Source organism: Neofelis nebulosa, chromosome 3, assembly GCF_028018385.1.
Source record: "Neofelis nebulosa isolate mNeoNeb1 chromosome 3, mNeoNeb1.pri, whole genome shotgun sequence".
NCBI classification, from domain to species: Eukaryota; Metazoa; Chordata; class Mammalia; order Carnivora; family Felidae; genus Neofelis; species Neofelis nebulosa.
In genome coordinates, this window is record NC_080784.1 from 81,282,664 (window position 1) to 81,309,188 (window position 26,525).

The 26,525-nt window shown below is 40.1% G+C and overlaps 1 protein-coding gene across 1 annotated transcript in view; it reads left to right on the forward strand.

The window, feature by feature from the left end:
* Positions 1 to 3,326: 3,326 nt before the first annotated feature.
* Positions 3,327 to 26,525, forward strand: part of TTC29 (tetratricopeptide repeat domain 29) — a 668,675-nt gene continuing 645,476 nt past the window's right edge. The window contains exon 1 of the mRNA XM_058721224.1: positions 3,327 to 3,418. The gene's annotated coding sequence lies outside the window, so the exon portion shown is untranslated. The remainder of the gene's footprint in view (positions 3,419 to 26,525) is intronic.

Genomic DNA, 26,525 nt, shown 5'->3' on the forward strand with positions numbered 1-26,525 from the left:
ATTGGATGATAGCCACACACATTCATTTATATGTTGTATATGGCTGGTTTTATAGTATAATATAGAGCTGAGTAGTTGTAACAGAGATCTAATGTATTGACTATATGATCCTTTACACAAAAAGTTCACCAACCCCTGCCTTAAACACATCAAACACATCTGCCTCAGGGCCTTGCAATTGCTGTTTTTTCTGTATCAGACACAACTTCCCTAGATAACTCAAATATCTCCCTCTTTTCACTTCATGTCTTTCTTTCTTTCTTTCTTTCTTTCTTTCTTTCTTTCTTTCTTTCTTTCTTTCTTTCTTTCTTTCTTTTTAAATGTTTATTTATTTTTGAGAGAGAGAGAAAGGGAGAGAGAGCACAAACAGGGGAGGGGCAAAGAGAGGGGGCCAGAGGATCTGAAGCAGGTTCCCTGCTGACAGTAACTTCAGCTCAGCAAGTCCAATGTGGGGCTCAAACTCACAAGCCATAAGATCATGACCTGAGATGAAGTTGGACAATCAATTGACTGAGCCACCCAGGTGCCCCTCACTTCATGCCTTTATTTAAATGTCACCTCCACCAATGCCCTCACTGGTTATCCTATTTAAAAATCAGTCCCTATCACTCTTTAGTTTCTCATACTGATTTACTTTAAATTCATCTGAAATTTTGTGTCTCTGTACACAGATGTGATGGAGACAGCTAGTGAACCACCTAGGATTCATGCCTCTCATAGCATTGTTTCTGGAAGGAGCTGCTCATGCCAGGATCATACTTCCCAGCCCCCTTATTTCCAGGTGGGGTCACCTGACTAGTTCTGACCAATGGAGTATGTGTACAAGTGGTATATGTCCCTTACAGGCAGAGATGGTGAAATGTCTGGGATACCAACTGCTCACTCTCTCTCTCTTCCTCATATGTTGATGATAGTGTCACAAGATAGAAGGAGTCTGGATCCTTGAGTTACTCCCTGAAGGAAAGCTGCCAGACCAGAAACATTTACATTCAATTTTAGTATTTTTTTTTTGTCATGTGAGTCTGTTGCTAAAAAATTCCTGACTGGGCTGATTGGCTCTCAGCCAAATTAATGGTCTTAGACTGGTTAAGCTACAAAATATCCCATTATTTTTGTCTACTAGGTGCACGCTCTGCCTGTGCTTCTGCATGTGGTGGCAGTTTTGTTGCTAGAGCATGAGAGCTGGAACAGGGCATCTTGAAACCCGGGCTAGCAAATCACACACCATCACTTCTATTAGTTCAGGCTGCTCACAGGACCAGCCCAGATTTAAAGGAAGGAGAAATATACTCCACTACTTTATGAGAAAATGACAAAGACACATTGCAAAGTGTTAGCGTACAGGGATGGGAGGAATTGTTGTGGCCATCATTGGCAAGAGTCTACTCAAGCCTATTACAATGTCTCTTTAGAGAAGCACATTCTCTGAGTTACTTCCTATGTGTGAGTATGTGTGTATGTGTCTCTTCATTCAGGCTTCCATAAGAAAATGCCATAAACTTGGTGGCTTATAAACAACAGAAATTTATTTCTCACAAATCTGGAGGATTGAAGTCTGAGATCAGGGTGCCAGCATGCTTGGGTTCTGGTGAGAGTGCTCTTCTGTTTTGCAGATTGCTAATTTCTCTTTGTTTCCTCATGTGGTGGGAAAAGGGCAAGAGAACTCTCTGGAGTCTCTTTTATAGGGGCAGGGATTTCATTTCTGAGGGCCCCACCCCATGACCTAATCACCTCCCAAAGGCTTCACCTCCTAATGCCATTGCTTGGGAGGTTAGGATTTCAACATATGAAATTCAAGAGGACACAAACATTTAGTTTATTGCAATGTATGGGAATATTTCACTGCCATGACATTACTCTCTACCCAGGACTTTTACTACGTTTGTAATGCCAGTAGTTTGGTCTTTGTCTGTTGGAAATGATAGAGCCACTAGTCCACATCTCTGTTTAGGCCAAGAGAAAACTTAAAGAAATAAAATTGTCAGGTGCACATTGGAATCTCTTAAGCTCTATTTTTACTCCCTACTTCATAGAGTTCAAAACAAGCAATCTCAAAGTCACAGCTTTTTTTGTTCTCCATTTTATGGTATCAAATACTGGCCTCCACAGAATGGGGAATGGAGCTGTGCAAATGTAGTAGAGGGGGTTATTTACTTTTTGATCGGTAACTTCCTCATGAAGAGTGACACTCTTCTCCAAGTATATTGGAGACTGGATTCATTTGTTCAGTTATTCATTCAACATATTCAACATATATTTATTACCCATAGTCATAATAAACTAAAAGTATTTAGCAGGCATTAGATCAGGCTCTGGGAAGAGAGCAAAGAATAAAACAATGTGTGCTGCCCTCAAAAAGATTACATGCAGTCTTGTAAGGACATTCAATGATTATATAAATAATCTGAATGAAAAATAAAGGATGCTAGTGTGAGGTAAAAGATGAGTTCCCTGAGGAAGTAACTTTCAAAGTGCCACCTGGAGGGTAAGTAGGTGCTAACCAAATGGAGAGTGGAAAGGGTAGAGAAGCCCAGCAAAGATTCCAAGTTAGGAGGTTAGACAGAATTTGATATACATACCAAAGGTCAGGGTGGCAATTTGTAGGTTTATGTTATTAATCATGTACTCCTATTACCTCTATTATGTTTTACAGATTATGGCTTTTTTCTTTTTAATTACTTTTTATTTACATTTATGTATTTTTGAGAGAAAGAGAGAGACAGAGCACAAGTGGGGAAGGGGCAGAGAGAGGGGGAGACACAGAATCCGAAGCAGGCTCCAGGCCCTGGACTATCAGCACAGAGCCCGAGCTGGGCTCAAACTCACAAACCGTGAGATCATGACTTGAGCCGAAGTCGGAGGCTTAACTGACTGAGCTATCTATCCAGGCGCCCCTGATATTTTCTTTTTTTATTTTCGTTTTTTCTTTTTAAATGATTGAGCCTACAAAATTTTTTCCCCTCTGTTTTTTGTTTGTTTTGTTTTATTGAGGTATAATTGACTTTACAGTTGACCTTTGCCATTACTTTTGTCAAAGTATCCTTTTGACAAAGTACTCGTTATTTATAAAAGTACACTGAGGCAAACTCGAATTAGCTAAAATTGAGTTTATCCGGGAATAGCAGAGTAGCTGCAGTTGGTTGAATGCAGGCTTCAGCAAGCTATAGACGAAGCTTTGGAGGCTTTTGGGTGGGTTGTATTCATGGGCAAGTAGTGCAACAAGAGGGAAGTCCAGCCAGAGTCCAAGCATTAAGTTCATTGGCTTGTGCAGGACAGAGATGCTTCGCGGACGTTCACTGATCAGGCGAGGAGTCTCCGCCCCAGCGTGGAGTTCCGTTCCTCCCAGCGCGCATGCGTGAGATTTGCCGTTTCACAGCCTCCAGTTTCATTTTAGCTCGAGTTCCTTTTGCGCTTTCAGGTATGTTTTTTTTGAATTATTAACTCTCAATTCGTATTCCTGGTGCATAATATTTTTCTTTGATTTTCCCTTTCTCCAAGAGAATCCAAATATATTTCTCTATGTAACATTTGCATTTAAGCTTGCATTTGTCTTGCCTCTTTTAGAAGGGACATGCAAACAACTCAAATGAGTATGGGGTGTGATACTGTGATTTATAAGAAGAAATATATACTTGATCTTCCTGGCATGTGGCTCCTAAAGCCATTGTAATTTCTTAAGTGATAAGAGCACGGCGCCCTTTTTTGTTTTAATGTTTGGCCTTTTGTCCTCCAGTCCTCAGATAGTGCCAGGGAGATGAAGGTTAAATGAGGTCTTGTTTTTCATAACAAGCCCCTTTCAACCTGAGTTTGTTAATGAGGTGATTTTTGGAAAGCCCCTTAACTCTGGGATGGAGGCTTGTTGTCAGGGGAACCAACCAGGTGATTAGAAGTTTGGAACTTGACCTCTGGAGAGGTGGGAGGTGCTTGATGTTAAATTAGTCATCAGTGGCCAAGGATTTAATCAATCATGCCTGAGTAAGGAAGTCTCCATAAAAATCCCTAAAAATAATGGCTTTGGGGAGTTTCCAGGATAGTGAATGCATGGAGATGCGGAGAGCGTGGTGTGCTTGGAGTGGGTATGGAAGCTCGGTGCCCCTTCCCATAAACCTGCCCTATGTGTCTCTTCCTTATGGCTGTCCTGAGTTGTATCCTTTCATAATAAACTGGTAGTTTAGTAGGTTTATGGTTTTCCTGAGTTCTGTGAGCCATGCTAGTGAAATACTGAACCTGAGGAGGGGGTCGTGGGAGCCTCTAATTTATAGCTGGTGAGTTAGAGGTACAGGTGACAACCTGGGCTTGTGATTGGCATGTGAAATGAAGGCAGTCTTATTGGACAGAGCCCTTAACCTGTGGGATCTGGTGCTTTTTCCAGGTAGATGGTGTCAGAATTGAGTTGAATCATAGGACACCCATTAGGTGTCCATAGTCAATTAGAATTGCTTGGGGGGGAAAAACCCTCACATACGTGGTGGCCAGAAGTATTGAGAGTTGAGTGGCTTATTTTTGTTTTTGTTTTTGTTTTGTTTTTTAGAGAGAGAGAGAGAGCGAGCAGGGCAAGAACAGAGAGAAAGAGAATCTCTCTCTCTCTCTTTTTTAAAAATGTTTATTTATTTTGAAAGACAGGAAGGGCCAGAGAGAGAGAGAGAGAGAGAAAATCCCAAGCAGGCTCTGCACTGTCAGTCCAAACGGTAAGATCATGACCTGAGCAGGTGCTGATCAAGAGTCGGGCGCTCAACAGACTGAGCCACCCAGGTGTCCTGAGAGAATGTTAAGCGGACTCCATGTTCAGTACAGAGCCTGACTGGGGCTTGATCCCGCGAGCCTGGGATCATGACCTGAGCTAAAATTAACAGTCAGACACTCAACCGACTGAGACACCCAGAAGCCCTGATAGTAGGGTGTTTGAGACGACAGTGTTTTCAGGGGGCTACAGCATTTTAGCCATACAATAATCAGGGGTGGCTTACCTGGTTTACATTACATCCAGATTACAGTTACCAAGTAAAGATTGTCTTGAGTGGCTAAAATAAGTGCCACTGTACTCACTGAATTCGCTAACGGACATTTGAGGGTCTTGTCTACCATTACTTTGCATACATCTCTCCATGATTGTTATCTACTTTCCAGTTTTAATACTTTCCGATAAGCAGATTAAGGTAGCGTGAAGTAGGACGAGATTGTGAGTTGCTTAAGGAAGGTTCTTTGAGAAGCTCAAGAAGATGGTTTGACAGCCTGACAGTGACCAGAGCAGAAGAACCAAGGAAAGCAGACACAAAAATTAAAAAATTATAGCAATCTCTGACATATGAGCGCCAGAAATAACTGATTTGTATCAGTAATCTCCAAGAACAGGGGCTGCTGGGTGGCTCAGTCAGCAAAGTGTCCAATTCTTGGTTTCAGCTCAGGTCAGGATCTCACGGTTCATGGGATTGAACTCTGTGTGGGGCTCCGTGCTGGCAGTGCAGGTCCTGCTTGGGATTCTCTGTCTCCCTCTCTCTCTGCCCCTCCCCTGTTCGTGCTGGCTCACTCGCTCTCTGTCTCTCAAATATAAATTAATAAACATTAAAAAAAAATCTCCAAGGACAGCATTCCTTGGCTACAAGGCATCATATTTACTGTTCATTATTTTAGCCCTGAGTTGCTAGAAAAATGTTATATTACATTCAAGTAGTCCATTTACAAAGACATGGAAAGATTCTCACCAAAATTGTTGTTACTATTATTATCATTATTGGTTTCTGTGCTTTAAAGGATTAAGTTCAGTTAACGGGAAGATTAACTGTGTTGCATGACTCATTCACCATCCTTTGCTCACATTTTTATGGGGCATCCACTGTAAACTAGGCACTGACCCAAGTGGCTGGATCCATAGTGGTAGACAAAGTAAGCACCGTTGTTGTCCTGATGGAAGTTGCAGGATTGCAGACATAGGCAGTTATCAAACAGGCAAAAAAAAAAAAAAAAAAAAAAAAAAAGCAATAACTTGTATAAAAGGCTATAGGGGAAAAGAATATGATAGAGAACCCAAGGGTGGGGATGAGGAGATACAGAACATGATATCTTAGCCATCAGAGAGGGCCAGAGAACCCTAAAACAGCATGGTACCAGCAATGTGACAAGGGGGAGAAAGAGAGGTTCAATAGCAGAAACAATAGGGAAAGGATGTGAGATGGGAAAGAGGTTGACAATGTAGACGAGTTACAAGGAGGACAGTGTGACTGGAGGTCATACAGGGGATTATGGGGAGAGTGGAATGACTTGGAATTGAAGAAGGAGCCAGATCATGGAGGCCTTTGCAAACCACTAGAGTTTGGATTTTGTTCAAAATATCATGGGAAACCTTGGAAGGATTTCAAGCATAGCCACTGGGTAACCAGCTCTAAGTGTCTTTAAATGCTTTAGTTATTTTTGTTTCTCTTTGCTTTTGCTTATATTTGTAGAAATGATGAAGGGATACTTCTAAAAATGTGTGGTGCAGAAATGAATCCAAATTTTAAGGGCCCTAGATCTTAAATAGTTTGGGAGGCCCCGTGTAAGAAAAAAGAACTCAAAAATTACAAATACAAAAATAGGAACAGAGATGTTCTTGGAAGGGACCCATGAAAGTGAGGGACCCCAGAGCTTAAGCTTCATTGTATCACATTATATCCACTTACTTCTGGTGCTGTGGGAAGGAGTTCATAGATATTCCTGGCTTTAGGTGGGAACCAAAGTTGATTTTCAAGTTTGATTGCTTGGAACATGTCTCCATTGTTCTTCAGAAGCCCTGTCTGTTTTGCTTCTTTTCCCCCCCTCTTGGATTCCTCCTTCCAGTGCCCCCTGACTCAGAGCTCAAGTTGAAAACTCTTGTTTTTGTGGTTGTCTTATGATTGATTGGGAGTTTTTCTGTGGAACTATTTTGTCCTTCCACATAAGTGTATCCATCCTTTATAACAGTATGGATATCTCTTAGGGTTAACATGAGTATATCTGAAATGGTATGGGACAGGGAAATGGGATGGAAAGCAGTTGATAAGATTTATGTTTGTTAATGTTTTGGAGATTCCATTTTCTCAGGAAAAAAATACTAGAAATATTCCGGGAGGCTGTTATAGTGATGTACCAAAGTTTCACTTTTTAAGATCAAAGACCTTGGAAAGTTCAAAGTGCTTTATTGGGGCAGAACCCCTACCACTTTTTGTTCAACGTTCCTTTCAAATCTTGTTGAACACTGTTGCAATCCCTTACCCTGTTTATCAGGCTGCTCTACTGCAAGAAATGATGTCTATTCCATGAAATGCTCTTTAAAGAAATGGTACTCTGTGCTTTTATGAAATTGAGGGAAAGATGAGCTGGCTAATTTATTCCATCCCTAAAGCTTTGTAACAGAAGTTTAAATGAATGAAAATGATTTGAGTTTGTAGGCCTGGTCTGCAGATAGGAAAAACTGCTGGAAACCGTTGAGTGTGGAATGGCTTCAATTTGCTGCATGGATCTCAGCCCATGATATGCTTTTTGTTAACTTTCATAAAAGAGAAGGAAATACAGAGAGCAAGAGCTTTCACAAGGGCTGTGGTTGAAAAGAACCAGTACATGAAGCTCTAAGATTGTTACTTACATTAAACAATGGGGCATTGTTCTGGTAGTGGAAGATGATGGGGACAGGTCTGTGAGAAGTGTGGAGAGTGAGATTGACAGACTCCTCAGTGAGAACTGGGACGGATTACACCCTGGCTTTCTCCACTGGCAGGAGGGTCTGGAGATGCGTGAGAGGCAACCTAAGCCAGGGCTTGTGTGATGATTAAGGAGGTCATGAGAATACAGTTTCACTCTACACCGAGAATATTGTCCCTATGTTTTCTGTATGTGACTTAAGTATCAATGTGTTTGATATTGCGTGGACCACAGAATGTAAATGTTGTTCCTTTTATCTTTCTACTCCAATACTGATACTTCATTAAATGGATATGATGGGGTCCCTGGGTTGATACTACATAGGTACAGGTGGAAAACATCCTTTAGTACACCTATTTGCTCCACAGCTTTCACATTTTGCTTTAATTGCACAGCACTGCACTGCTGAGAACTGTAACCCAAGCATCTCCACAGAGTACTCAAGTTGGGCATCCTGATTGATTTATAGCAACAGTTAGTCATCTGGCCTTGGTTTCCATGCCTTGTAAATACAAAGAAGAAACTAATCCTTGCCCCCATCCTGTAGAAAGGACAGAATGGTTATATACGTCTATCACGTCCTTAATCATTGTCTTCCTCCTCCTCCTCTCCTCCTTCTCCTTCTCTTCCTTCTCCTTCTCCTGGGTAGTATTGAAATGATTTGGGCTGCTTTGAAGTCAGTTTATTTTACTAAATTAAACTTTTCAGATTGTGTCCCCCCCCCCTTTTTTTTTTTTACATGATGCCATGCAGTGTTCGATTAATTCTGGCACAAGTACATCTGTGTTTATAAATCTGACCATTTAGTCTCTACAGAAGACAGCTGGAGTCAGAAATCCATGCCAAATTAAGTCTGTTGGTAGGCCCCAGTTTTTTTTTCTTGATATTATTTTAGATTAAATATTTCCCTGTGTGGTTCAGTATCTTTGGCTTTAAGTACCAGTTTACTTAAAGAGGCAGTATAGTGCAGTGACTGAAGACATAAGAGTTACAGTCAGAGAGAACCAGGTTCAACTTACTGTGTGACTTAGGAAAGTCAGTTTAGCTCTCTGGGCCCCAGTAGCTTCATGTGTAATATTGTGACTGTGGCATCTGGCCTCCAAGATGGCCCCAGTGATCCCTGCCTCCTAGTATTCATGACATGTGTGGTCTCTTCCCATGTTGAATAAGGTTGACTTGTTACTGTGGAAATGATGGTGTGGGACTTCTGAGGCTAGGTAATCAGACACGTTGTGGCTTCTGCCTTGCCCTTTCTCTTGGATTGTTCAGTCTGGGGAAAGCTAGTGGCCATGTTGTGAGGATAGTCCAGCAGTCTGAGGAACAGCCCACCTGGCAGGAGCTGAGGTTTTCTGCATACAGAGAGCACCATATAAGTGAGCTATCTTGGAAGCACATACTCAGTCCCAGTGAAGCCTTCAGATGTCTGCAAACTTGGCCAGTGTCTTGACTGTAACCTTGTGAGAGAATCTGAGCTGGAAACACCCAAATTTCCCCCCAGTTTCTGACATACAGGAACTGAGAGACATAATAAATGTTTATTGTTTTCAGCTACTGAATTTGGGATAATTTGCTCTGCAGCAATAGATAAATGATACAGTTAGAATGACAGCACCCCCTCATAGGATTGTTGGAAGGATTAAATGTGACATTGTAAAGTGTTTGCACAGAGTCCGGCACGTGGTGTTATTCGGAAAGATAAAAGCATTGGTTGTAAATGGAACTAGACACTAAAGGATCAGTCCTCCTCTCCAGTACCTGTTCTCCAAATGCTTTACGTGGGTTCTGCATTTAGATGATAAATAATTTCAGGTTTATAGCCAGCTCTTGAGGGAATGGTAAATTGGGTGGCAAGTCTGATGCTTCTCATGTCCTGCCTCACATGGTTTTTATTATTTTTATTTTTTTAATGTTTATTATTTTGCCAGAGAGAGAGAGAGCAAGCAGGGGAGGGGCAGAGAGAGAGGGAGACACAGAATCCGAAGCAGAGTCCAGGCTCCGAGCTGTCAGCACACAGCCTGACACAGGGCTCGAACCTACAAACCGTGAGATCATGACCTGAGCCAAAGTCAGACATTTAACCTACTGAGCTACCTAGGTGCCCCTGCCTCACATGTTCTTATCCCATCTTTTAATTTCAGCCTTGCTGTTCCAGTCAGCTACAGGATACCATTAGCTTAATGGCACCTCCCTCAGCTGCACAAGTGCCTCTTGCTCACCACTGGGGCTGTCTCATTCCACACTAGCATGTACACTTTCAGCTATTTAGGTCCATGTTCTTTGGGCTCACTGCCTAAAATCAACTGTCTGCATGCCAGCCCTGTATGCCTCTGGCTCTGGCCCTTTGAAGTTACATTAGACTGCAACAGATGGCTCTAGTGAGAATTGGCCAAGTGTTGGGCTTGACGTGTGTTCATGAAATCATCACCATAATACCTGCTTTACCCCGTTCAGTGGTTTTCTCCTGTTCTCACAACAAAGTCTCAAACATCTCACATGGTGGCATGGACCTCCACAAGCTGAGTCCTAACCATACCTTCAGCCTCCCCTGCCAACTTCTCCCTCCTTTTGCATCATTTCTCTACATTGGCCTCACTGGGCTTCGTTCAATTCCATTTACATAACAATCTGTGTTTGTTACCTCTGAACCCAGTGTTTCTTAGTTCTTCTTACTTTGCTTGGCATTGTCATTCATTGTTTGGGCCTCAGCCTAAATGAGGTATCCCCTGGCAGGGCTTGAAGAGACATCATTTTAACTATCCCAGTATCAATCTGGATTTCTCTTAGCACCTGTTGTACTTATAAGTATTTTCTTAATGTTCACATTTCCTTCTTGAATGTAAACTTTATAAAGGCAGGAGCTGTGACTGTCCAGTTCTCTATTGTTTAATGTTTGGCTTAGCATTTCAATAAATGTCTATTCAGTGGAAGAAAGAATTTAGGGAGAATTCACTTGGCTGGTAAATATATGTGTTTTTTATCTTCTTCTTCTTCTTTTTTAATATTTATTTCCAGAAGGGGGGGGCAGAGAGAGAGAGAGAGAGAGAGAGAGAGAGAGAGAATCCCAAGCAGTCACTGCATTGTTAGCACAGCTTGATCTCATGAACTGTGTGATCATGACCTGAGTAGAAATCAAGAGTCAGACCCTTAACTAACTGAGCCACTCAGGTGCCTCATCTGTGTTTTTTATAAATGCCCTAGTCTCTCCTTTAAGACATGAACCATATCCAAAAGGGCCTCCTCAAGCTGCTGAAACAAAACATTACTTTAATAACAAAATGACAAATTTGTTGGTAGTAAAACAATTTACTTTTATAATTACATTTCCTTTTTTGTCAGTTTACAAAAGGCAATATCATAGGCTCACATCAACTGACAAATTCCCCCAGTAATTTAGATTATAATTCAATTTACAAAATTTGATTGATAGACAACTTTTAGAGATCATTTTTATTGGATAGAGTCTAACCCTGCATAAGTAAAACAGCTTCAGTTCATGTAATCTAACTTTATATAAATAGAACAGACTTTCTGTTGTAATATATGTAGAAGGAGCACTCATTTGCTGAGTCAGTAGGAGACAGGAGGTGCCCATTCTGGAAAATCTGACCATTTCAGAGACGACAACACTATTCAGATGGCAGAGGGTTACACTAGGATTCTGCTTGTATGTTTAAGGATAGAGAGTCTTTCATGAATGTGATCATGCTTCAGAATATATTAGGGTAAATTCTAGGGCCATCTCATATTAGCCGGTATCAGATGGCCTAAATTTGTAAACTAATACTAAAAATCCGGTATCATATCCATTGAGTTATGGTACAGGTAAGAAATCTGAATAATGTTGTATTTAAGACAAGTTTCAATGATAAATATGTATATAAAATGGAAGTCAACTCTGTGGTAGATCAATTATGCACAAAGATAGCTGCCTTGTTATTTTACAGAGTTCTGTGTACTGAGTTTATTATGTCCTTGACGATGATAAAGAGCACACACTGTATGTGGCAGGAGACCATTCATTTAACAGGTACTTATTGTGTGCCTACTATGCTTGGGCACTTCTCTGGGCATGAGATATAGCAAGAGCAAAATATATCTTAGCAAATTCTCCTGAAGAACAGATTTTGCCATGACAAAGGGCTTTGCAAAACCACATGGAGAGGAAATGGTTGACATCACTGGGAATTAGCGTTGGTCAGGCTACAGGAAATTGTCAGTAGATTTCCCACGGTATTTTCTGAAGAACTAGGATCTTCCAGAGGGGAAGCGATGTCATGTATTTCATCTAGATCCAGCTGTTACAGCAGTTTATATGAGGGCTAGACATGTTCTTTTTCTCTAAGGAAATGGAGATATCATTGAACTAAGTTAATTGAATTCAGGTCTCACTCATCCACAGGGTTTCCCTCTGGTGGAGCTGACCCCTTCCTTTCTCTCCCTAGGATCAGGGAGACTTAGCCAGACAGTGAGTTGTTGCTGAAAACCAGAGAGCAATCGATCATGTACAGAGAAGACAAGAGATGAGCAGTCATAGAATTAAGGATAGACTTTTAATCCAGATTTAATAAGGTAAGCTATATTAAAAGATAATTCCTAGGATAAAATCTAGGAGAGATCCTGATTGTACAATCTAGACAGTGGTTCTAAAGCTTGGATGGGCATCTGAATCACCACCTGTGGAACTAAAATTAGAGATGCTTCAACTTAACCACAGCAGTTCTGCTATATACTGAAATTTGAAAATCACTCACTGAGATGTTAAAATTTATTTGATGATGAACTCTCACCACTCTTTCCCAAAGATTCCCATAGTCATTGGGCAAGATACCAACTTTCTATGCTGCCTGAGATGGACTCCTTTTATTTCTGAAAACACTTGCATAACAAATAAAAATTAAAAATCACAAAAATTACAATGTAAATTCTTGCTGATTAGTAAGATTATGTTCGCTAAAGAGATTGTGTATGACCACGGGTGCTGGGGTTCAATCTTAGATCAAGTGTTCCTTTGATTAATTGGGACACACTGTAAAATATTTTTGTTTGTGGTTATCCAGACACTACAATTAGAGTTTGAGTTTGGACTATTGCACCACTGACTATGGGAACTGAGATCTTTAAACCTTAAAAGAGTTTTTATGTAAAATGTGTACCAACAGTGTATGGAATCAAGAAAATCACTTAGCAGTGAGAAGATGGGAACTGTATTAATGTGGTTGTTTTTGCTACTTGGTAAAACCAATGGTTTGGATGACTTAACTCCAAAGAGAGTCTTGTGGGTTTTGTTTTCTCTCCTTTGTTACTCAATTGAATGTATTTCCTGACTAAAAACCAAATAACTTTAAAAATACTAGGTTACATCAATTCAATTCTTAGTTAGCCATGTTTGCAAAGATTTCTTCTGGAAAGATGGAGGGAACAGTTTTTCCTTTGAATCTGCCTCCCAACATTCTGAACCTGATGCATACATTGTATGTTTGGCAGCACATAATTCTTTTGCCAAAATGCTTTTGAGTTTTTCTTTACACAAAGCTGTGGAAATTTACCAGAGTAAATCATAAATCATTTCTGTAGTTGACTCCAGAAAACTGAAATTGCACAAGAAAATGAATATACAAATTAAAAAAAATAAAATTTGGCAGGTGGTCTGGTAGTTGTTTTAAGCATTGTTTAGTCCCAAGGAAAACTGAAAAATAAGTTATGAGTTGAGTTGTATATAGTGTAATAGAATGAAGCTTTGAAGTACTAACAATTCAGAAACTCTCACAACCCTTGTCTAAAGCACAGATCTTCTCTGTCTTTTGCAGTGTTTTCTTGAATTAGATGTCTGTGTTTACCAGCTGCTGTAAATCACTTTTTTTTTTTTTAGTATAGCATTTGACACTATGATACCTTCAAGTGGGTGTTGCTTATCTTGTGAGTGCTGGTGAATGTTGAATGAGTATGAGAAAGAATTATAGCTATTTAACAACTGTTTGCAAAGGTTCCAGGGTTCTTGGGAGGGAGCAGGAAGTATTAATTTAAAAACAGTTTGCAAAGCAAAAAAGACAGAAGAAGAAAGCATTTTATTTCTTAATCTGTTTGGATTACCTCTAAGGAGATGAGTTATGAATGAAATTCAGGATTAGTACACAGGAAGGGCTCTTAAGAGACAGTCTAGACTTTAGGCCATCTTTTCTTTTATAAAACTCCTCCTTTTTTTTTTTTTTAAGAGAAAATTCTCTGCCATATGCTTAGACACTTGGAAGAAAAGGGAACTAATAAACTCTGAATAAATCAGTCTGGTGTCTAATAAACTTCATCAGCATTGTTTTCTTTGAAACATAATTTTTTTTAACTTCTCAGATTGCAGTTTGGATTTCATAGGATTTGTAGACTCAGTCATTTTACATCTTGGACTTGTATAGTTTACTTTTCTGCCTGTTTTAAAAAAGATGGTCAAAGTCATTTTAAAGTCTAAAACACTTTGCAAAGTCACTGCCCTTTATCTTAAAATTTTAAGTTGTATGTTAAGTTAGCCATCATATTTCAACAGAGGTATCCCTGTTGTCACTGGTACATTTTAAACTACTATTGGGAAAAATTTTCTGGTAAAATTATTTTATGTCTTCTGTATACAGTTTTGAAAGTTTAAACATAGGATTCACTTCAGATGGCCCTGTCAGGGATGGATGAATCCTCTGTATATCTCCTCAACTCCAGTGCTACATAAAAGAAGGAAAACAGTTTAAAAAAAAAGAAATCTGTTTATATAATGCCTGTAAATAGTATATACGAATATATTGCAGACCGTGGTGAGCAATTAAAAAAATTCCTTACACTGAGGGGGCGCCTGGGTGGCTCAGTCCAACTGAGTTGGGCTTCGACTTTGGCTCGGGTCATGATCTCATGGTTCATGGGTTTGAGCCCCATGTCAGGCTCTTGCTGACAGCTCAGAGCCTGGAGCCTGCTTCGGATTCTGTCTCCCTCTCTCTGTCCCTACCCTGCTCATGCTCGCTCTCTCTCTCTCTCTCTCTCAAAAATAAACATTAAAAAAAATTAAAAAATTTCTTTACACTAAGATTGAAACCAACTGCATTTCCTTTTCCTTAACAACTTTCACGCTACAGAGATACCTCTCACTTTACTGCCTTTCAAGCCTTTAGACAGCAGAATTTGTCACCCACACTTGGCCCTTTACCTTAAGCTACTTTGGAGGCCATTTGCTGCTGCTGCAGAAAATCAGATTTTCCTTGATGAGCATTTTTGCGTGGCTGTGGAATGGGTGAGACTTCTCCCAGGAACAAGTATTTATTCTAACTTAGTTACCAGGAGGCCCAGTTTCCTTGACTGCCTTGTCTCCATGGAGGCAGAGTGCCAGGCCTTTCCCTGGATTTCTTATTTGCATCTATTCTGAAGAGTTGCCTAGTGGTCCGAAGTTCCTGGCTGCAGCTCCTCTTTGTTCTTATCCCGTCTCCAAATGTGACAGTTTATTCCCTTGATGAAAGTTTTACATACTTAGGCACCAATATTAAACTTGTATAACAACTTACTACTTGAAAACTCATCTGTGGGGGAATGACTATAAATTTTGGTATGTACATTTGCTGAATAGTATGCAACCAATAAAAATCCAATGATGTGGAGTCTAGAACTCACATCTCCAGACTGCCACCGAGTGCTTTCCCACCGTGATTCTGTGTCTCCCAGAAGCCAAACAAAATTCAGCCTTCTTTGGCCTGGAGCAGTTTTAGTTTTGCATTGCTGTTTCATCTGACATGCAAAGTATCAGAGCCAACAAATATGAGAACAGTTTTCCATAGGTCTGTTCTGCCAAAACTAACATGCACTGGCCATTGAAGCATCAAAACAATTTAGAAGACCTCAGTATTCAGTGCTGAGCAAGGCCCTCTTTCTAGCATGGCTCACCTGAGCAGCATGCTTGTAGACAATGACCGTGTGCCATTTGCACCAGGGAATGGGAAGTGAGCTTGGGAAAGTGTATTTCCAAAAATGCAAATACCTACACATAGTTAATAAAGAGAGCTTGTGGGAAGTAGTTCCTCATGTAGCTTTTATACTTCTTTTCCTCTTTAGAGCTGAGGAAGGGGATGGGCACATATTCTGGCTTCCATTTTTGTTTCTGTTATAACACTGCTTTGGGTGCTCCCTTGTTCATTACTGTTTATTATTTCCTTATGGAAAAGCAATTATTTTGACTAGTTGGGAAGAAGTTTGCATTTTCTGTCTCTTTAGAAGGTGGAGAAGAAGAGTATTTATTGAGGGAAATGTGACATGTCTCACATTGCTCTTGTGTTTGGCAGTGTCTTGGTAAACTCTTCAGCCTTGGGATTTGTACAATTGATGCCATGATCCTGTCAATGGTTTTAAAGGTGAATATTTCTATGTTATTGTCTTAAATAAGGCTCTCTGCATTTCTGCCCTTGTAGAGGCTGTGTAAATTAAAATAAAGTGGACTATTTTTTCCCTATCACCTTTAAAAACATTTGAAAACTTACAAAAATGCTTTTCAGATATGATGTATCATGTATTTCTTATAACACTCCTTTGGGAGTTTGTATCATTATTTGTATTTTAAAGATGAAGGAAAACTGAATTGTAGCTAAAAATTGGCAGTACAGTGTGGTCTTCCCATGGCCTCTGCTCTCAAATTCCTTGTCATTTTCCCCTATCTCCTGTGATTTATGGCCCCTCTGCTGTAGGGTCCCCATTCCATTAACAGGATAAAAATTCCCTACAACTTTTACACTTTGTGTAACACAGCTCTTCTGAAATTGTACTTTATTGCTTGTATGAATCTGTAAAATCTCCATCTTTTACTGTGAGGTAAGGAATAATACAGCAATAATAACTTTAGAAGTGTCTCCTGTGATAGTGTATTTTGGTAAGATTCAGTTCTATTTTGCTGTTATAAAATGGTGGTTGAATGAAAGTAATGGCTTTTTTTTTTTTAGAAATATCTATTCTGATCCAATTCATTTTTTAAAAAGAAGTACATGTGTGATAACAGACTTAAGACAGAAAAGTGGTAATTTTGACATAGATTTTCTGTTTGCTTGCTTAGGTAATTTTTTGGCCATCAGGAAGAAGGGCACTATCACTGAAGGAAAGCTATATCCTTGTTCATTAGTTTTCATAAGACAGTCTATGGTTTCTGTTCTTGATAACGTACTTCAGACTATGACCTGAGTCAGTAACTGTTGGATGTATGTGTATGTGTATGTGAACCTGGCACAAATGAAAAATTACGGTGCTATTTGTCCACCTTCTTCCACTCTTCTACTCTTCAATCCCATGTTTCTTTTTGTATCCCTTTGCTCATTCAAAAATATTTATGGAGAGTCACCTGTGAAACCTGGACACAGAAGAGTGAGTGATTGCCCAGGATCTCATGGTTAATAAGTGGCATGGTCAGGACTTGAATAAAGCTGCCTGGTCACAAAGCCACACTCTTAACTGCTAAGCTGTTGTGGTACATGCTGTGCATGCGTGTGCATGTGTGTGTGCGTGTGTGTGTGTGTGTGTGTGTGTGTGTGTGTGTGTGAGGGAGGGTGGGAGGAAGAAAGGGGGAGAGAGAGAGAGGGAGATGCAGAGAACACATAAGACATGGTCTTCCCTCTCCCAGCCCCTTAATAGGGCAACATGTTGGGAGTCATTCAGTCTTCTGTGTGAGCTCATTGTTGTCTGTGCATGTATTTTCACTGTTCCCTAATGTCAAGAAAATATGGCTTGGTAGCATTTCAGTGGGAGAACAGAGATGTGTGTAAGTGAGATTAATCACTCTTCATGAAAAAGGGACATTTTCTTAGTGACCTTTATTTTCTAACTTTTGGCAAATATTTTAATCTTCAGTATTTCAAAAACTTGAAGTATATGGTGATTGAAAATGACTTCGTAATTTTATGCTTGAAAAATGTTGGGAGCACAGAGCAATCTTTTTCCTCTGCAAGGATCTATCTTAGTGCTAAGTGTTATGGAGAGAAGGTAATAGAAAATGTGGATATACTCCAACTTATTGCCCTAAAGCAGGGCAAAAGAAAGAAGATTGGACCTAAATTAGTGCAATCCTTAATGTGATCCACAAATTGGTGTTGTTGACCAGACTGATTGTAAACAGTTTGTGACCAGATAGATACAAACATTGAGAGTGGTTTGAGAGTGGTTAAAACATTTGCGTAGGGGCGCCTGGGTGGTTCAGTTGGTTAAGCGTCCAACTTTGGCTCAGGTCATGCTTTCACAGTTCATGAGTTCGAGCCCCACATCGGGCTCTGTGCTGACACCCCAGGCTTGGAGGCTGCTTTGGATTCTGTGTCTCCCTCTCTCTCTGCCCCTCCCCTGCTCTCACTCTGTCTCTCTCTCTCTCAAAAATAAACATTTAAAAAAAAAAAAAAAGAAACATTTGTGTAACTGAAAGAAATTTGAAAGTGTAATTATTTGTTTATTGAATTTAATGATAGAAACAATGAGGGGTGACTGGGTGACTTAGTTGGTTAAGCATCTGACTTCAGCTCAGGTCATGATCTCATGGTTTGTGAGTTCAAGCCCCACGTCAGGCTCTGTGTTGACAGCTCAGAGTCTGGAGCCTGCTTGGGATTCTGTCTCCCTCTCTCTCTGCCCCACCCCCACGCTCTCTTTCTCTCTCAAAAATAAAGTAAATAAATATTTTTTAAAAAGTAAAAATAGAAGAAACAACGGTGTTTGTATTTTCTGTCCCTTTTGTTTTTATTTTCTTTCTCTATTTTCATTGAGGTATAATTGAAAAATGAAATTGTGTATACTTAAAGTGTACAACATGATGATTTGACATATGTATACATTGTGAAATGATTACTGTAATCAGGTTAATTAACATGCCCATCACCTCATGCAGTTACCATTGTTTTTTAGTAAAAACACTTAAGATTTACTCTCTTAGCAAAATACACAATATAGTATTACTTACTGTATTGTATGTTAGATTCCTCAGAACTTACTCATTTTATAACTGAAGGTTTGTACCCTTTGACTAGCATCTCTTATCTCCCCTACCTCTCAGTCCCTGATAACTACTCTTTTATTCTCTGTTTCTATGAGTTGTTTGTTGATTTTTTTTTTTTTAAGATTCCATGTATAAGTGAGATCCTACAGTATTTGTCTTTTCTCTGGCTTACGTCACTTAGTGTAATGTCTTCTAGGTTTATCCATGTTGCAAATGGTAGGATTTCCTTATTTCTCATGGCTGAATAATGTTTTATTTTGTATATATATTCATATGTATGTGTATATATATCACCACATATTCATATATATATAATGCATACACATATCATATTTATGTGTATGTGTCTATGTATGTATCTCACATTTTCTTTATCCATTCATCTGCCAATGAATCCTTAGGCAGTTTCCCTATCTTGGCTATTATGGATAGTGCTGGAATGAACATGGATGTTTTTATTTACTTTTTCTGGTAATTCATCTCTTTTATTTTGTAAAAATATCTGCCTGTTTTGGATTGCAAATTGAAAAAAAAAACAAACTCATCTTCTACTACAGATAGTTTGAGAACACTGTGCTAAACCACAATCAAGTCAGGCTTTGCTATTGAATTGAAAATAATGTTTAAAAAAATTTTTTTTAAGTTTATTTATTTTTGAGAGAGAGAGAGACAGCATGAGTGGAGGAGGAGCAGAGAAAGAGAGGGAGACACAGAATCTGAAGCAGGCTCCAGGCTCTGAGCTGTCAGCAGAGCCTGATGTGGGGCTAAGATTCACGGACCAGGAGATTATGACCTGAGCCGAAGTGGGACACTTGACTGAGCCACCCAGGCACCCTGAAAATAATGTATTTTAAAAACACATTGAGTGTAAAATACCAGATTGATATATGTAAATTGTATCATTAGGAATTTGTTAAACCTTGGTCAACTAGGTGAATAAGATTCAAAGGATTCTGGGGGCTTATAATTGCATAGAGGCAATTTTTGCTTAATTCCTGTGAGAAATTTTGGCAAAAGCTTGGGAGAGGCCAAGCCCTACTAATTTGCTTAATAGTCGAGTGTCTTCACAAGGATATCCTGAGGATATCTTTGTTTAGTCTCTCACCGAAAGAATTGTTGTGTAAGTATCAGTTCGTTCATTCATTCATTCATTCATTGATATTGGGCACCTTATAAATGCCCAGGACCACTCTCTGCATGTTAGAATGTGCTAATGGAATATTATGAGGGGCTGTCTATATACAGACATTTTTGGAGATGTTTTAAAGGTAGGCTTTGGGTTCCTTGAGGAACCCTTGAAGAACTCAGGCCCACTGAGTACATTTACAGAATGTTCTTAGCTGGTTGGACTTCAACCATGCTTTTCCTATTTTCCTGGCCCCACTAACTGTAACCCCAGTTTTCCTAGCTTCTATTCTAGGAATAGACCCAGAACATAGCAAGTGGGACAGGACAATGGAAATCACAGAAGAATTCAAAAGCTAAAGCTGGAACACCCACTACAGAAGCAGCCTCCACTGCAAAAGTTTTTGGCTTTGGCAAGTGGGTATGGGAGGTGTGAGAACTGCCCCCCTGCCACAACTGGCCAAGGACATGGTGGCCTGCATGAACACCAATGTCATTTAAAAAAAAATTTTTTTTAAGTTTATTTATTTTGAGAGTGAGGGAGCATAAGTGGGGTAGGGGCAAAGAGAGAGGAGAGAGAGACTCCCAAGCAGGCTCTACACTGTCAGGACAGAGCCTGATGTGGAGCTCAAACTCACAGTGAGATCATGACCTGAGCCAAAACCGAGAGTCAGATGCTTAACCAACTGAGCCACCCAGGGGCCCTGTGAACATCAATGTCATTTTAATATAAAGTTAGCAACAGATGTGTAACCTAGAAATTGAACAAGACCGTTTTGCTGAATCAGCCAGTTTGATTCTCCGTCAGGAGGAGAAAGCAAGATTACGGTGAAATTCCTGCTAGAATCCCATTTGGTAAAGTGTAACCTGTGACATTCCACTGAGTGATCTTTTGGGAGTTCTAAAGACCTAACGTGCCTTTAGAAAATAACACAGTCTTGGGGCGCCTGGGTGGCGCAGTCGGTTAAGCGTCCGACTTCAGCCAGGTCACGATCTCGCGGTCCGTGAGTTCGAGCCCCGCGTCAGGCTCTGGGCTGATGGCTCGGAGCCTGGAGCCTGTTTCCGATTCTGTGTCTCCCTCTCTCTCTGCGCCTCCCCCGTTCATGCTCTGTCTCTCTCTGTCCCCAAAAAAATAAATAAAAAACGTTAAAAAAAAAAAAAAAAAAAAAAAAAAGAAAATAACACAGTCTTTCTCTTTCAAGTTTTGACTTCCTTTTATTTATCTTGATTTATCACTGATAGGTTTGTTGTTATCATAAAAGAGAAAGTTTTCATCATAGATGGCATTCATGATGGCAAGTTGTAAAATAGTGTGTTTTACTGATGGATGTCCAGATAGCATTGAATGGGGGAGGCCTAATCATTCAATCTCTGTCAGCAATTAGCCTGGATTCATAAACAAGAACACATGTCGAGACTGTGGTATTGACTACAACAGCTAGGTACTTTTTACCAGGGTTTACAGAGCCTTGATTTTTCTCCATGTGATGTGTATGGGAGAAGTTGGGGAGGTCAAGAGAAAATAAGCATAAGTCAAAGGGAGACTTGTAAAATAAACAGCAACATCTGGCAAATGACTTCCTCCCATGTACATAGGAAGGACTCTTATTCAGGGCAGTGAATGAGAAATGTTTTTCTTGGCAGCATGTTAGGTTAATGTCCATCAGATTTGGGAATGGGGTTTGCTTAGGGTTATAATATTTCTCTTGTTGATGGTGTGGACTCTAAGGCCAGATGCTCATAGCAGCAGCCATCCATTTGGCCATTCTTAAGACTCGTTAGGTTTACTTTGAAGTGTTTTCAAAAGACATTTAAACATTAAAGGCTCATAATTCTTCATTATCTAAACTTTTGTTTACATCTTCTTGGTGAACTATATTATTTACACTGGAGAGGTCTAGTACTTCATTTCTTTTTGCTCAATTAACAAAAAGAACATGAAATTGTAACAATTCAGTATATCACTTTAGACATACCAATGTATACAGGCCCTTTGTAATTTCGTGATGTATAACTATTTTCATTAAATGATTAAAAATAAATTGAATATGCAATAATTTGTTATTTTATAGCTTATCACTGTCTTTATGAAGGGTACTTTTAGGCCTTTTCTCACCGAAATAGACATATTTTTGTTGTTTTTACAGACCAAAAAAAAAAGTAAAATATGCATACTATATATTAGGAAAATAAACAAAGCAAAAGTTTATAAAATAAGAAAACTTTGGAGTCTTTCATCTAGATCATATCAAATGACAATTCTATGTTGAGTTTGAGCAAACTCAGAAATAAAATATTTAAAAAAATACTATTTTCATTAAGTCCCTTTCAAGGTAGCACAACTTTATAATTCTGTTGTAAGAGTTGTGTAATTTGCTTCTTCATGCAGTGGCGATTGAGAGGTGTTTTCCTGGTTGTGGGGAAGAGAATGGGAAGAGAGCACACCCCTCTGGGGGGCTCAGTGGGATAGAATGTCCACTGAATTTCCCGTCTCACTGCTCTTCCCTTCCTCCCATTTCTGTCATGGCCATTTATGAAAAGCAGATGGAAACAAAGTGATTTACACATAGAATAATTCTATTTAATGCCATGGGAAATGTGGAGGTCTTGGTTTTAGGATTTTTGTGATGGTGTTGTTTTTTTAAGTGCAAGCCTTTTACATTGTGAAACCATCTGCTTTTCTGAAGCCATGTACTTTAAAAAAATTTTTTTAATGTTTATTTATTTTTGAGAGAGAGAGGGAGAGAGAGAGAGAGAGAGAGAGAGAGAGAGAGAGAGAGAGAGAGAAAGGGAGAGAGAGTGTGGGGGAGCAGCAAAAGAGAGAGAAACACAGATTCCAAAGCAGGCTCCAGGCTCTGAGCTGTCAGCACAGAGCCGGATGCAGGGCTTGAACCCATGAGCTGTGAGATCATGACCTGAGCCAAAGTGTGGTGCTTAACCGACTGAGCCACCCAAGCAGCCCTGAAGCCATGTACTTCTTGACCCAGGAGTCTTAGAAAGGCTCACAGATGGGAATCTGTGTCCATTATCTACAAGGGAAAGAGAAAGGTCCTGGGATTTCCCAAGGGGGAAGTTATCAGGGTAGCAGTTACCCGAATAGCAGGCCTACCAGGAACTGTGTCACCTGTGTGCTTAGTGGATGAGAGAAACTGTCACAGAGTCATACACTTAAATTAGTCACCATCACCCCAAGTTGTTTTAGAAAAAAACAGGATAAAGAATATAATTTACCTTCTTGAAGAGACTACAGTGGAATTTAGAGAAGGGAGAAACTGTACCTGGTGACATTGGACACAAGGAGTAACTTGAATTAATGAATAAGGAGGTGGTGGAGGGATATTGAAGAGCATCCCATGAAGAGGAAATCACGTTCAATAGTCACAGTTTTGTTTTTTCATTATTTTTTTTAAAATTTTTTTTAATGTTTATTTATTTTTGAGACAGAGAGAGACAGAGCATGAACAGGGGAGGGGCAGAGAGAGAGGGAGACACAGAATCTGACACAGGCTCCAGGCTCCAAGCCGTCAGCACAGAGCCCGATGCGGGGCTCGAACTCATGGACCATGAGATCATGACCTGAGCCGAAGTCGGATGCCCAACCGACCAAGCCACCCAGGCGCCCCTGTTTTTTCATTTTTAAAAAATTTACACCCAAGTTAGTTAGCATATAGTGCAACAATGATTTCAGGGGTAGATTCCTTAGTGCCCCTCACCCATTTAGCCCATCACCCCTCCCACAACCCCTCCAGTAACCCTCTGTTCTCCATATTTAAGAGGCTCTTATGTTTTGCCCCCTCCCTGTTTTTATATTATTTTTGCTTCCCTTCCCTTGTGCTCATCTGTTCTGTGTCTTAAAATCCTCATAAGAGTGAAGTCATATGATATTTGTCTTTCTCTGACTGAATAGTCACATAGTTTTTTAAATGACAAGAGACCCTGTGCTCCTGAGGATCTCCCCCGCCCCCCACCAGAGCTCCAGACCCACTTGATAGCAGGCCATTGCCGTCCCTCTATGGGAATATAACATGTAATATATATTGGTTATGGCACTTCAGAACAGACATTGACTCACCGTAACTGATTATAGAGATCCAGGGCTAATTAACCCAAAGCAGGAGGCATGCAACCGTAAGAAGGTAAGGGAACCGTAAGAAAGCAAGGTTTGGTCTGGGACTTTATGCCTTGTCTCTGCTCCTTGTTTGCAGTGGCGGATTCACTTTCTCTGCGCCACTGTGAATGTGGCAGGCAGTTTATGACATTCCTATTACTCGTAGGGTTTCTATATCCTGGTTCCAGGTCCATGAAGAGATTGAGTAAATTCTCTATTGGACTTTGTTCCTCCTAACAAAGGCTAGAAGGGAGTCAAAATAATCTACATCATTATCTCAACCACTAACGTATAACATTGAACAAAATAATCAGTGAAAAAAATATGTAGATGGTAAGTCAGATTTTGGGGGCCATTGACAAAGAAGTAGGAGGAAGTTGCATTTGGTCTAAAAGATCAGTATGTACCCTGGCAGTGGTTTAATTCTTGCCTAATGAATATAGATGAGAAGCCTGGGGTATGGCTTCCTGAGACATGAAGGTTAGCTGTAGACGAATAGAAAAGACCTAAATGGAACTGGGTACACACCCCATGGGCAGGATTGGCGAATGTTAAGACTGGTTCCTGTTTCTTTTTTTAAAAAATTTTTTTTCAACGTTTTTTATTTATTTTTGGGACAGAGAGAGACAGAGCATGAACGGGGGAGGGGCAGAGAGAGAGGGAGACACAGAATCGGAAACAGGCTCCAGGCTCCGAGCCATCAGCCCAGAGCCCGACGCGGGGCTCGAACTCACAGACCGCAAGATCGTGACCTGGCTGAAGTCGGATGCTTAACCGACTGCGCCACCCAGGCGCCCCAAGACTGGTTCCTGTTTCTAGAAGATGTGCATTCTGGACCACTTACTGAGCCACAAGTAGGAAGGAGTAAGGCAGACGATCAGGCACCAGAGAGGTTGTGCAAAATGAAGGCTTAGTTTTAGCAAATGGCTGTGAAAGTGAACTAAAGAATGGTTTTTAAGGACCGATGGGTCCCAGAGCCTGAGACATAACTCAGCCCACAAGCTCAGGGAAGAGAAGAGGGCTTGGAGATCTAGGAACAAGGGTGGGGGTACTTGCAAAGGTGGGGGAGGGGTCAATGTGGGGGGATTTGAGGAGTATCCTGTAAATGGATGGGAAAGGCTTCTGTTTGCAGGAGAATTCCTTGGTGAGCTGAGAAGAATATGTGAGATTTTTGTGTTTCTGTGCTTTATTAGTCAAGATCAGGGTATGGACAATCCAAAAAGTTACTTCCCTATCAATGTACACATTATTTGTCAAAAATGCTAGTAATGTGTTGACTCTTATCTTGTCATTGACTCGCATAATAACCAAGAGTCAATTTCTTCTACATAAAATGCAAAACCACAACTAGAGAACTGATAATCAGTAGTAAACTGTGGAGAGAAAAAGACTCATTTCAGTGGAGAATTCCCAAGTTTATATTTTCATTTTAAAATAAACTGCAACCAAAGACACCTGTTTTAAATAACCGTGTCTGTTTTCCATGCCCATAGTTTCATTTTTTTGTTTGTTCTGAAGGAGATGGTAATGAACATGCATGTTGAAATGGAATGTTGTATGCTTACATTTCCTATTTCTTTAACAGTTTCCTCAGTTACTTCTTTCTTGGACTCCGTATTATTTGTTAATGCTGAATACCAGAATATCTGCCTTCCCTCTAGGCCTTGTCCCAGTTGGATCCCATAACCTTCAGGAAGCCTTTTTTAAAGCTATTCTATCATCCATCAGAACTTTGCAGAATGCTTTTTTGCTCTCATAGTCATTACTACACATCTTAGTACTTGATTTTATTTGTGTGTTTTATGTAAGCTATTCTTCCTCCTCACTGTCAGATTCCAGATCTTTGTTCTGTGCTGAACTTTGTCTTTTTATGGAGAATATCTATTTTTCTCTTGTCTCAGACACAAGTACCATTTCCTCTTGGCTCTTGCATCAGTGTTCCACAACCCAGTTCCCTTACTTGAATCTCTTCCAGAATGGTTTGTAGGCCCTCAGAGTGCATTTCCAATGCTAGTTTCCTGGAATCTGAGATTTACACTATATATATATTTTTTTACCTGCCTGCCCCTTCTCAATCTCTTTATCAGTCATTTCACCTGTTTGAACACATGGCCTCATTTACTCTCTCACTGCCACACTTATAACACTCTGAGACCAGATGTGTAGGGGTTTTCCCCTCTCTAAGCAATTCCCTCTGACATCAGCTGGGTGTCCTACAATTTAACTCAATTCTGACATTGTCTACCTGGAGATGGCATCAGATCCCATAGGTTAAGGGCTCAGTGATGCAGGAATGTCCCCTCCTTCAGAATCTGATCACAAGTAGTAGGTTCCTAGGTTACCCATAACTTTTGTCCAGCTTGGCTGCAAATTGTAGATTCCCATGACCTCCTCCCCCTTGGATTTGATTATTTGCTAGAACAGCTTGCAGAACTCAGGGAAACACTTATGCTCATCAGTTTATTATATAATAATAGATACGATAACGAATACAGATGAAGAGCCAGATGAAGAGATACATAGGGCAAGATATGTGGGTAAGGGGGTAGGTGGAGCTTCCATGACCTCTCTGGGTATGCCACTTTCCTAGCACCAACATGTATACTCAGAAGCTCTCCGAAACCTGTACTTGGGGATTTTTATGAAGGCTTCATCACATAT